This window comes from Nelumbo nucifera, chromosome 2, assembly GCF_055504915.1.
Source record: "Nelumbo nucifera cultivar China Antique chromosome 2, China Antique-T2T, whole genome shotgun sequence".
NCBI lineage: Eukaryota > Viridiplantae > Streptophyta > Magnoliopsida > Proteales > Nelumbonaceae > Nelumbo > Nelumbo nucifera.
The window spans coordinates 78231832-78244021 of NC_142650.1; positions in this window are offsets into that span (position 1 = coordinate 78231832).

Here is a 12190-nt window from a genome sequence, read left to right on the forward strand (position 1 = left end):
CAGGCCCAGTTAGATCACACACTATTCATTAAAAAGGTGGACTCCTCTTTGACCCTGCTTGCTATATATGTGGATGATATTGTAGTGACAGGAAATAATAGTAGCGAGATTGAGTCCCTCAAACAGCTCCTTCATCAAGAGTTTGAGGTGAAAGATCTTCGTGCATCACGGTACTTTTTGAGTATTGAGGTTGCTAGATCTAAACAAGGGATATTTATCTCTCAGAGAAAATATGTTCTAGATCTGTTGGCAGAAACTGGAAAGTTAGGTGTCAAGCCTGCTGATACACCCATTGAACAGAATCACAAGATCAGTGCAGAGGGCAGGGAGCCTCCTGAAGGCAAAGTTCTGTTCCAACGGTTGGTTGGAAAGCTCCTATATCTCTGCCTCACTCAGCCATATATCAGTTATGCAGTTAGTGTTGTCAGCCAGTACATGCATTCCCCTAGAACTACTCATCTTCTTGTGGTAGAGAGAATATTAGCATACTTGAAGAGATGCCCGGGTAGGGGTATACTGTTCAAGAACGATAATCACATGAAGGTGGAGGTCTATACAGATGTTGATTGGGCTGGGAGTGCTGATGACAGGAGGTCTACCTCTGGATATTGTGCCCTTGTGGGAGGTAACCTTGTCTCTAGGAGGAGTAAGAAACAAAGTGTTGTTTCCCGCTCTAGTGTCGAAGCTAAATACAAGTCAGTGGCTAACGGAGTGGCTGAAATCCTATGGCTGAGATCACTACTTGAAGAGTTGGGTATTGATTATGAGAAGCCCTTGATGTTGTATTGTGATAATCAGGCGGCTATTAATATAGCTCACAATCCGGTGCAACATGACAGAACTAAGCATATCGAAGTTGATCGACATTTTGTCCGAGAGAGGGTCTCACAAAAGGAAGTGCGTCTCCTGTATATGACATCCAACCTGCAGCTCGCAGATATCCTAACCAAGGCTGTACCAAGGAAGAAGTTAGAGGCAGACCTATCCAAGTTGGGAATGATAAATATGTTGGACAGTTTTGTATGCCCTTAGCTTCAATCAGAATGATGTACTTTATGAGTTTATTGTAAATGAATAAAAGTGCATATTTGATTCATGTTCCCATGGTATGTTTCTGTGTAATACCCTTAAACTGAACACTTAATGAGACTCGTGTTAGTTTAGAATGTTCACAGCTAGTGGGTCGGTCTAGGGAGACCTATCCTGATAAGGCTGACACTGTTGTGCCACCAAGTCGGTTGGGGTGGCTGGTCTCAACTGCCAGAATGAGACCCTAGGCGCATACAGTGTAGGATTAATTGAATCTTTGAACTGGACCAGATTTCCAGTATTGCCCTGGACCTTGGAGATTAATGGGCAAAACTGGAAAGTTACACCTAACCCCTAGACTCGACTATGACACTGCACTAGGTGTCAGATTGGGCTGTCTTTGATGTACCAATCAGTGAGATCCTTAGCGGGGGTCAAAACCTGGGTATGTTGGGACAGTCTGAGAATTCATCTGAGTGGGTGATCATAGTGACAGGATCAGCCCCTTTGTCGGACAAAGGTAATGATCGGGGATGCACTCTCTTTGATGGAAACCAAGATTGCCAGCAGCCGATTTCAATCGTTGAGATTTGTTTTTGAAAAATATATTTTATATGAGATATAAAAGTATATATATTATGGTTTCTAAAATGTTTGCCAAAGGTTTCAATTCCCGGGATCCATATAAGTAGAGAGTGCAACACTGTTCCTTGCAACTGAGGGAGAGGTCATCTCTTGTCGGGCAGTGTTTGATCATTATGGGCTGAGAGGTTAAGTGTAAGACCATTGAGGATAATACCTGATGGGCTAATCTTGCATCTGCCCACAGTCCCTGGGTGTTACAAGGTGGCTTGGCCCAGGGACCACTTAGGGTAAGTGTTGGGCCCATAGAGCCCATTTGATGGGTTTCAGGGGGTGCACTGTCCATAACAGTGTATTCGGCCAGGCCTTGTGACAAAGGTTGGGCCGAACCCATGTGGCTGATGTGTAGATCAATGCTTGGGTCCCACGCCAAACAAGGAAGCCCAACTGGGCAGCAGTTAGGAAGGTTAAGTGAGCACATAAGCTTAATGGGCCTAAAGCCCATTTCGAACTGGACTTATTTAATAAGTTAAATATGGGCGAATTCTGAGATGGATCAGCAGATAGGGTCTTAACCCTATCCACTCAGAGAGTCCAGATCTGAATCATATTCAGATCTAGAAACCTCCTAATGAGATTAGGAGAAGGCTAATCTAATCTGCAGAAAAGATAAGGGTTTATCCTTATCACCTAAGGGGATGTCTGATCCAAATATGATTTGGGTTAGCGACTCCTAATTGGATTAGGAGCTGATCCTTTGGGTTTACAATAGGAGGGGGCGGCAGCCTTTAGAAACATCACATAATCAGAACCTCTTCAGAGCTGAAATCACAGAAGAAAGATTTCTACAATCCCTGCAAAGATCTTTACTGCCGCCTCCTTCCTACAGCCGCCAGACATCCAGTTCGATCTCCAGTTGTGGGAGAAGTCAAGATTCGATCTTGACATCAATTCTTTGAGAAATAATTGATAGGAAGCTGTGCTCACGTGCCATCCTGCTGTTTCTTGCGAATGACAGAATTCTTGGAGAAGAATACTGCTGATTCTGCTCCATCCTACACTGCGCCATCTTTAGTGGGAGCAGTCTTTGGATCCTTCCTTGGGCGTGAACACTTTCCTTGGGAGATACTTTTTCTCCGTATCAGGTATAATCCTCTCCTACTCCTTTTGGTTCAGATCTGGTTCAGTTTATGGTTCAAGATTGATCCTTGAAAATATGATTTTCTAAATAGGGAATGCGATTCCCAGTTGAAAGGGAGAGGAAAATTTTTTGAAATTCACCCCTTTATTCCACAAGATTTGGGTGTCCATACGATGGATCTCTCATCCCTTCAAAATATCTATTCCCAACTTGAGGGGGAGTGTAGAGAACATTGATGTGGGCCCCACAGCTGTGGTCCCCATTGTGTTCGTAGGACAGTATGTGCAATTTTTTGTTTCAGTCATGTTAGTGTTAGTTGGTGGTCAGCGTGTTATTTCAGTTTGTTATTTGCTTTATTTGTCATGTAAGTATTAAGGGCAGATCTGTCGTTTCCTCTATGTATTGAACATAACCTATAAATAATAAGAGAGTGGCAGCGGCAGATCAATTTAGAATCTGTCTCTCCTTTCAAACCTTTGTGTTCTCCTGTTCTTCTCCTCTCTTTTCTTCTTTTCCTTGCTTTTCTTCTATCTTTCCTAATCTGAAATCCATTAGGATTCAAGGCTGATTGTAGATGTGGTGCAATGACGTTTCCCTTTACGGATGGCAATAGGGAGGTCAAGGTCATCCGCAAGAGGGGAAGTGGCAACAGTGGAAGGTGTCTCAGTGGGCCCTGGGACTGTAATACCTGGATCTGGAGCCGTAGAAGGAACTGGAGCTGGCCTGGACTGCCGATGACTGGGATCAACCTACCTGCCTCGCCTGTGATAGACTTTCAACTCCTGATCCCTCTAACCACCCTCACCATTACAGCCTTCATCACCCAATGGAATAGGTAAAGGAACAGCCTCAGATGTGCTAACCCCACTCTCACTACGCTCCCCCTGAGGAAAAAGACCCAAATCCCCACTCTCACTGCTCTCCCCCTGAGGAGAAACCCTAGGATAATAGGGTGTCTCCTCAAAGAAGGTGACATCCATGGAGACAAACTTCCTCCCGGAAACAGGATCATAGCAAGAATAACCCTTTTGAGTTTGTGCATAACCGAGGAAAATGCATTTGAAGGCCTTAGGGTCAAACTTGGAATGATGGGGCCCGAGAAGCTGAACGAAACAGGTACAACCAAAGGTTTTAAGAGGAACAGTAAACAACTCCTCATCTGGGTATAGAAGTGTCAAAGGGAGTTTCATATCAAGGACCTGGGAAGGAACCCGATTAATCAAATATACTACCGTGATGATAGCATCACCCCAGAAGCAAATAGGTACATTGAAGGTAAACATAATGCTTCTAACCACCTCCAAGATGTGCCTATACTTCCTTTTGGCAACCCCATTCTGCTGTGGTGTATGAGGACAAGTGCTCTAGTGAATAACCCCATGATTAAGGAGGTAAGAAGTTAATGGCTTAGCAAAGTATTCCTTTGCATTATTGGATCAGAGAACTTTGACTTTGGCCCTAAACTAGGTTAGAATCATCTGATGAAAGTTTTGGATCAGAGCGGAAACCTTATCTCGAGAACGCATTAGATAGACCCAAGAAAAATGGGTATAGTCATCAACAAACAACAGAAAATATCTGTACCCACCCATAGAAGGGATGTGATATGGCCCCCAAACATCAGTATGCACAATATCAAAAGAATTATTACTCCTTTTATTACTCAAAGAATAAGATGTTCTACAATGTTTGGCAAACTCACAACTCTCACATCTCAACTTCGACATCTCAACAGACTCAAATAAAACAGGAAACAGACTCTTCAAAGACCGAAAAGATAAATGACCTAATTGATTATGCCAAAGCATAACTGGACTCACAAACTAAGAAAACAAAGGAATTCTTATCCACTGGCTCTTCCCAACGAGAACTCTCTCCGAGCAGATAGATCTCATTCGTCTCAAGGCCAGTCCCAATCACCTTCCTCGTCTCCAAGTCCTGAAAAACACATCGGCCAGGGAAAAAGGTTACTGAACAGTTCATATGTTTGGTAATACTACTGACTAAAAGCAGGTTAGTATCAAGCTTAGGAACATGCAAGACAGAAGATAGAGAGATGGTATCAGATAACTTGATGTCACCCTTAATAGAAATGGGAACAAGAGAGTCATCAGCAATGGATACTTTATCTCTACCAGAGGATAAGTGACATGTAGTGAACAAGGATGGCAAGCTAGTCATATGGTCGGATGCACCTGAATCTATTACCCAACAGTGTTCAGTATTACTTGGAGCTGAAACATGGTAGGCTGAGGCTCGAGTACCTGAATGTGCAAATGCAGATGTGGTAGGGGCTGATGGTGACTGAAATGGCTGAGCTGAATTCCCAACTTCCTTTTCCAACTGTATTAGGGCCGCCCGAACCGCGGCTAAGGTCTCTAGGGGTGTGCCTTTTGTGCCTGACGAGGATGTTGAATCAATATCCACAGCCACATGAGCATTACCCTTCTTATTTCTCAGTTTAGGTGTACTCCCTTCGATCTCCTTTTGCAGATCGGCCACATCAGCTTCCTTATCATCCTTCTGGGGTTTGCCAAATGTCTTCCCACTTCCTAAAGCTATGGTATTTACTTGCTCTTTTGGATTCTTCTCCATATTGCTGGGCAGTTGTTCCTCTTTTCTTTCTAACAACAGATTTATAATCTGCCCCACTTGAACTTCTAAGTTCTTAATCGATGCTTCATGGCTTTGGAACCTTGCTTCAGTGGCATTAATGAACTTAGAGATCATTTCCTCCAGATTGTTCTTTTTTTCTTGTGGGGGCGGCTATGGTTGGAAACCCATGGGTGCCTTTTGCTGATTGTTACTCCATGAAAAATTTGGGTGATTCCTCCACCCTAGGTTGTATGTATTGGAGTATGGGTTGAAGTTTGACATGCCAGCATGAGAGATAAAATTAGCATTCTCATGGGAAATAAAATGACTATTTAATTGACAATCAGAATTAGTATGTCCTATTTGACCACATAAATCGCATGAGATGCTAGATGGTGTATTCATGGATGCAATACTAAAATTATCCAGTCTCTTATTTAGGTTGGCAATTTGTGCAGATAGGGATGCAAAGGAATCAGTGTGGTGTACTCCCCTCTGATTGGTTCGATCATTACTCCATTGGTAGTTGTTTGATACCATCTCCTCCACTAGGTCATATGCTTCTTCTAGAGTTTTCCTCATGATTGTACCACCTGCGGCTGCATCAATAATAGATCGATTAGGGGGGTAATGCCATTATAAAAGGTCTGATTTTGATACCAAGCTGGTATTCCATGGTGAGGATACTCCCTAAGCATCTCTTTAAATAAAGAAGGGTTCTTTCTATTTCAGGATCGAATCTTGCTAGTCCTTCTCTTCTAGTGTGTGTCATGCACTAATAAATCTGAACACAGCAAAAGTTCGAATAAATAAAATAAAATAAAAAAATAAGGAACAAAACAGAAATAAAAACAAAAACAAATTAACCAAGGTTAACAAGTTCCAATATTATTTTAGGATTAAATCCCCGGCAGCGGCGCCAAAAACTTGATAGCTATAAATATATAACCCTAGCAAGTGCACTAGTTATCAAGTAGTATAATAATATCATTCCCACGGGGATTTAACAAAATAAGTATTAGAATCACAGTTTTCCCTAATTATTTGGACAATCGAAATTTAGGATTGAGCAAGAACTACTGAAAATAAAACTGGAACAAAGAAAATAAAAACAAGGGTGATCACTAATTGAATATGCAAATGATGAAATCGGTAGGACTTTTGGTCCACCTAACCAATGTAATGAATATTGATGGGTCCAATTATCCAAGACAAATTGTCATTCCCATAAGCTGAGATTTTTCCAAATTTATTTAGTATTCTCTCTCGAGATATACTAAACCTACGCCCATCAGGTAACCCTTCGATCTCTCGAGTAGAGCTCTCAAGATGGAAGTGCATTAAGTCCAAGAAAACCATTAAATTCAGATAAATCATGTATATATATCTCTATATAGCATTCAATTCACACTATGAATTATTCTGTCAATTATGTGAATTACTCTCTCAATTCATTCACATAACCCAAATCAATTAAGAGGTGGCCAAGCTTTTAATTGCAATAAGCCCAATAATTCATAGACTATATGGAAATCACAATCTTGGATAAATCAAGAAGATAAAAATATATTCATTAACATGGTTAGGCTTTCCATAGCCCTAGCAAGAAAACAAATTAGTTCATGATGGAAGAATTAAAGCAAACAAAGGGGAAGAAAGAACTCTTGAATTTGCCCATGGTGCTGAGATCTCCTCTTCTTGCCGCCACCTTCTTGTTGAAGTTTCTTGAATTCTTGAACCTTTCTTGAACCCTTCTTGACTGATTGCTCCTTGCTTCTTGATTCAAATCAGAAATGGAGTGATTCAGTGATGCCCTTAGCTGATCCGCCCCCTCCTTTATATAGCTTAAAGGGGAGGGGGTGGTCTCCTACTTCCTCTTGAAGTTGATCTTTACAAGAATAGAAAGTCCTATCCTAATTCTAATCTTATCTTTTTATCTAATGAACTCAATCCTCTTATCTCTCTAAGATTACATCAAGAATTTAGATCTGGAAGGACTCTTCTCAGTTTCTTGTTCTTGGATTCGTAATAGACCTCCTCTGCGAATTGGGCGTCAGCCAGGCTTTTCTGCGAGTTGGGCTCCACCTGCGGATTGGGCCTTTCTACGAAATTGCCCTGACTTCGGGCCCGGATTTGACTTTGATGCAAGCCCCATCAGCGAAAGCCCAAAATACGAAAGTTGTGGTTTTTTCTCTGATCTTTCTAGTGGGTCTTGAATCAGTCCATTCGGAGTTCGGAGACGCGAGTTAGGCCCAGATCACTGAACGATGTCAAAACTGTGAAAAATCATCCGATTTGTCTTTCTTTGCTCTTGATGCCTTCTTTCATGCCCTGAACAGAAATATGAGTCCAATTAGGTGCTAATTTAGTATAAAAGACAAAATAATTGGGGATAAAAATATGATAAATTCTCCTCTCATCACATTCCAGAGGTATGATTCATAATTAATTTACCTATGTATTAAGTTCAATAATCATTGTAGTCTCTTTTTTTATCAATGAATACATCATATTCCTATACCCAGAGCTATTTTGTGAAAAACATAACAATAACAATGCGATGCTCACATCGCAAACAAAGCACAGTTCATCATAGCAAAATACAACAAAGCAGAGAAGGTACACAATACAACAAACGATGTCATTGAAAATAAACAATTATGAACAGACAACTAAAATCCCACCTACGACAGGATCAACCAAAATAAACAGTACAATACTATGATGAAATCCATGCGCCTCCTAAGCACATGCAAGATTCAAACAGCGTAGTGGAGGAACCACTAGAGGAGGTTGGCATGGCCACTGGAGAATGAGAGAAGAGGCCATTATACATATCAGCTAAATTGAGCCAAGAAGAAAAGATGAACTTGATAGGTCTCCTGAAAGAGTTTCATGACGTTTTTGCATGGTCATATGACCAGATGCCGGGGCTAAACTCGGCACTAGTCAAGCATTCACTCTACATCGACCCCAAGTCCAGACCAATGAAACAACCACAGAGGGTGTTCAAACCAGAAGTCGCCCTAAAGATCAAAGAGGAAGTCGAATGACTCCTGCAAATAGGCTTCATAAAGCCCATCACATATCCATAGTGGCTAGCCAATGTCGTCCCAGTCAAAAAGAAGAATGTCCATCTAAGGTTAGTACCCACACCCAAAACCTCATCACCTTAGTATTCCTAAAGACAGTATGTAATGGCGGTAACACCCTCTCTTCCTCCCAAACACCCTAGGTGTTGTGTAGACTTCAGAGACCTCAATAAGGCCTGCCCAAAGGATGAATTCCCACTACCCAACATGGAGATCCTCATTGATGCTGTAGCCGGGAACCAGTTGTGTTCGTTCCAAGATGCATATAGTGGCTACAACTAGATCTACATGGATTCTATAGATGCACCCCACACAGCATTCAGAACGCCGATAGGGAACTTCTATTACAAAATGATGCCCTTATGTCTGAAGAATGCCGGAGCCACCTACCAGAGAGCCATAACGAGTGTCTTCCATGATAAGATGCATAAAGAGATAGAGTGCTACGTGGATGATATCGTCCTAAAAGCTAAGAGAAAAGAGGGTCACGTTGAGGTATTGAGGAAAGTATTAATGCGATGTTGAGCCTTCAACCTAGAACTCAACCCCCTCAAGTATGCGTTCGGAATGCAATCAAGAATGCTTTTAGGCTACTAGGTCTATCACACTAGAATCCACCTAGACGGGGGCAAGGTGAAGGCAGTCCTAGACCTCCCTCCCCATGTACTAAATTGCAGCTAAAGACGTCCCTAGGGAAAGTATCTTACCAAAGGAGGTTCATCCCTGGCCTTGCACACATTGCATCTCCCCTCCTCAAGCTCACCAAGAAATCCGTAGAGTACAAATGGTCACCGCAGCATCAGAATGCTTTCGACCAGATCAGGTTCTATCTAAGGCACCAACCATGTCCCCACCAAAGGATGGCCAAGAGTTCCGATTATACATCACGTCCAATTCAGTAGCCATAGGGTGCCTATTAAACCAAGAAAATGAGAAGGTAGAGTGCCCCATCTACTATGCCAGCAGGACACTAAAACCTGCAGAGAACTATTCCCACATGGAACAACAATGCCTAACACTGGTCTTTGCTGCCCAGAAGTTCAGGCATTATATATTAGGCCATAAGGTGGTCTTGATAGCAAGAGATGATCCACTCAAATATTTCATGGATAGACCACCACTCTCCGAGCAGCTAGTCATGTATGTACAAAGCAAAGTAGTGGCCCAACTAGGCCTAGATCAGGTATATCTGGAAGCGTAATGGTTCAGTTAATTTAAAGCTTCAAAATGGAATCTTGGTGTGATGGAGAGGCAAACAAAGGTATTTTGGGCTGAAATTTTATAGGTGTGTATTTAGAGTATATGGGATCTGGTGGTAATGTCTGATTAGTTCAGGGGGTCATGATTGTAGGAATTTGAGTCAATAAGAGGATTCAAAATGGAATCTTGGTTTAATAGAAGGGTAAACAGGGAAATCCTGGGTTGAAACTTTATGGGCATGTGTTTTGGTGGTCTAGGGCTCAATCACATGGTTTGATTGGCTCAAATATGGTTGGATCAAGGGGATCTGGGATGTGGGTGTTTCAGACTAACGAGAGGTGTTTCAGGCAACACCCTATTCCTTAGTCTACGGACAAGAAGCAGTCCTACCAATAGAAATACAGATAGTTTTGGCTAGAGTAGCTTATGCGATGGAGAAACAGTTTTAGACAGAAGAAATGAATCAACAACTCTGCAATAAGCTAGAATTCGTAGAGGAAGATAAAGAAAAGTCCCTCCAAAGACAAATTAAGTACAAACAACTCATGGCATCCAATTTCAATAAGTTGGTGAAACCCCGAAAGTTTAAAGAAGGGGGGGATAAAGTGTTGAAGACAGCCCTACATGTGTGACAAGGCAGGTCAGCTGGAAAGTTCACACCCAACTGGGTCGGACCATATATCATCAAGGAGGCACAACCAACAGGATACTATGCAAGGTTCAAAATATCAATACGTATCAAGAGCTTCCCGATACGCCCGTACAGAGGGTGTATCAAGCTTTTGACTGGTTCAGTGGGTGGGCAGACCTTAAACCAGCTCCTCTAAACTAGATTTGAAAAAACAAACTAAAAAATACTAAAAAAACCACCGATACTGCCTGATACACCTCTACCGGCATATCGAGCATATCGATATTTTGAACCTTGATACTATATGCTATGGGACCCACACACATAGGGGTGTCAATCGACTGGTTTTGGTTTGTATCTAATCCGATCCAAACCTTATCAAATCGGATTTGGATAGTCCATTATAATTATTCGACTAGACCAATCCAAAATAAATTGGTCCATATTCTTATTTGTTTGAATTGGACCTAAACCAAATTTCTAATAATCTGATCATGAGGCCAAACCCTTGTCCAATTTGAAATCAATCAAAACTGAAGCCAACATAAAATCACTTTTATGAAAGTACTTTTACGAAAGCACTTTTACGAAAATACTTTTACAAAAGCACTTTTATAAAAGTAATTTTATGAAAAGTATTTTTACAAATTGATCAGAAAAAAAGTATTTTTATGAAAGCAATTTATAAAAATACTTTTACGAAAGTATTTTTACAAAAGTACTTTTATGAAAGCACTTTTATAGAAGTAGTTTTATAAAAGCACTTTAATAAAATTAAGCACTTTTATGAAATCACTTTTACAAAAAAAAAATTACGGAAGCACTTTTACAAAAGCACTTTTATAAAGGCAATTTTACAAAAGCACTTTTATGAAAGAGCTTTTATGAAAGCACTTTTACAAAAGTACCTTTACAAAAGTACTTTTACAAAAGCACTTCTACAAATACAAGCCTATGGAAGTACTTTTCTAAAAATGCTTTTACAAAAGAACTTTTACGAAGTACTTTCAATAAAGTGCTTTTGTAAAAGCACTTTTATAAAAATATTTTTATCAAAGTAGTTTTACAAAAGTGTTTTTTCAATGCCAAAAGTGCTTTTATATAATTTTTGATATTTCATTCGGTTTGGATTGGACCCAAAAATCCAATCCATTTACATTTTAGTGGATTGGATTGGATTTGGTTTGTATTGGATTTGGACTGGATTGGGTCCAGTCCATTTGTAAGTGGATTCACATTGGACTGGATCGGGTTGGACCAAACCCAGTCCAATTGACACCCCTACACACACAAATGAACAAGATGAAACAATGAATGACCATTGGCTCAAATTATACAATGAATAATGCTGTGATTTTACTTCCTTTTTGGTTTATGTACACTAAATCATCATGAAATTGTTAATGAAATCTTTTTTTCTCAAATATGTGCATCAAATCACTAGACTTTACTTCCTTTTAGTCATATGATACTTCATTATTCATCTGTCGCAAATCTGTGATACTTGACTCATTATATCAATCATAAAAATTGCCCTTTCCTACTAACTATTTGACGTGTTTGAACTTGCAAATACTTTACATACCCTAGCAACCCCAGGAGCAATCTTACATACCCTAGCAGCCCCAGGTGCGATCTTACATATCCTGGCAACCCCAGGTGCGATCTTACATACCCTGGCAACCCCAGGAGTGATCTTACATACCTTGGCAACCCTAAGAAGGCCCTGGCAATCCCAAGCATGATCTTACGTACCCTGGCAACCCCAGGAGCGATCTTACAATACCCTGACAACCCCAGGCGCAATCTTACATACCCTAACAACCCCAGGAGCAATCTTACATACCCTGGCAACCCCAGGAACGCCCTAGTAACCCCATGAGCAATCTTACATACCCTGGAAAACCTAGAAAGGCCCTG